This window comes from Balaenoptera ricei, chromosome 15 (genome assembly GCF_028023285.1).
Source record: "Balaenoptera ricei isolate mBalRic1 chromosome 15, mBalRic1.hap2, whole genome shotgun sequence".
NCBI classification, from domain to species: domain Eukaryota; kingdom Metazoa; phylum Chordata; class Mammalia; order Artiodactyla; family Balaenopteridae; genus Balaenoptera; species Balaenoptera ricei.
Window position 1 is genome coordinate 14,145,867 of NC_082653.1, and position 1,123 is coordinate 14,146,989.

The 1,123-nt window shown below is 40.4% G+C and overlaps 1 non-coding gene across 1 annotated transcript; it reads left to right on the forward strand.

Moving 5' to 3' along the window:
* The first annotated feature begins 498 nt into the window (after positions 1 to 498).
* On the forward strand, positions 499 to 602 carry LOC132350089 (U6 spliceosomal RNA). Its single transcript, XR_009497841.1, has one exon. It is a non-coding gene; the product is annotated as a U6 spliceosomal RNA (small nuclear RNA).
* Positions 603 to 1,123: the final 521 nt, after the last annotated feature.

A 1,123-nucleotide genomic window follows, 5' to 3' on the forward strand; every position in this document is an offset into this window, starting at 1 on the left:
CCAAGTATAAATGTCCCCTGAAGCCAGAAGACCAGCTTAACTTTCAAAACGACAAACTTCACAACGTTTCCAACATGTATATACATATCCTACAAACACACATGTGTACTCTCCATGCCAAATTATGCCTTATTTCTATACACATTCCTTTCCCATCTGCAAAAACCTCCTCTACAGAAAAAGTATTCCTTTTTGTTTTAATGCACTCATTTAAACCTTGGCTCTTTCCACAAAGGATTTGAGTTTGCATGCAAAAACATACATGTGGCAGCAGAATGAGAAAACAAGAAAAGCAGGTGAAGGGGAAACATGGGGAGGGAAAGAAAAGAAAGTCAAGGTGAGATTCTCATAAATATGTAGGCTAGGAGGCCCTGAGCACTTGTTAGTGGTGGACTGAGAATTAGATGCTGAGCTTCCTGGCAGACAATGCAAAGAGGAAAATGTGATCAATTACATCAGTGGCTTTCAAACTTTCTTGTATTCAAAAATAAGCATATTGTGCTTGCTTTGGCAGCACATATACTAAAATTGGAATGATATGGAGATTAGCATGGCCTCTCAGCAAGGATGACATGCAAATTTGTGAAGCATTTCACGTTTTTATACAGATCAATTAAAAAGGAAAAAAAGCAAGCATAGGGAATTCCCTAGCAATCCAGTGGTTAGGACTCTGCACTTTTGCTGCGGAGGGCCCGGGTTCAATGCCTGGTTGGGGAACTATGATCCCACAAGCCTTGCTGCATGGCCAAAAAAAAAAAAAAAAGCAAGCATATATAGAATCACCATATGGAAAACAGAGGCTAAAAATCCCAGGCTCTGTTGAAGAGCTCATATTTTCCATTTTTAACCCATCCACCTGGAATCACCCTTGTTGCCCTGGCTTATAAATGAGACAGCAACCCCAGTTTGGCCTGAGAAGTCCAAGGTGATAAATGGCTAGATGACTGTTTTTCATACTGTCTCTGGAATGGATAAATGTGTCAGAATTAAAAGCTTATGCTTTAGCATCAGAGGGGAAAAATGAAATAAAGCTGTGTTGTCACCTGCCTGGTAGTGAATAAACACCAGAGATCGAAAAAAAAAAATCTCAGCCTCATGGCTTGCACCTTGCTCCTGTGGGTAC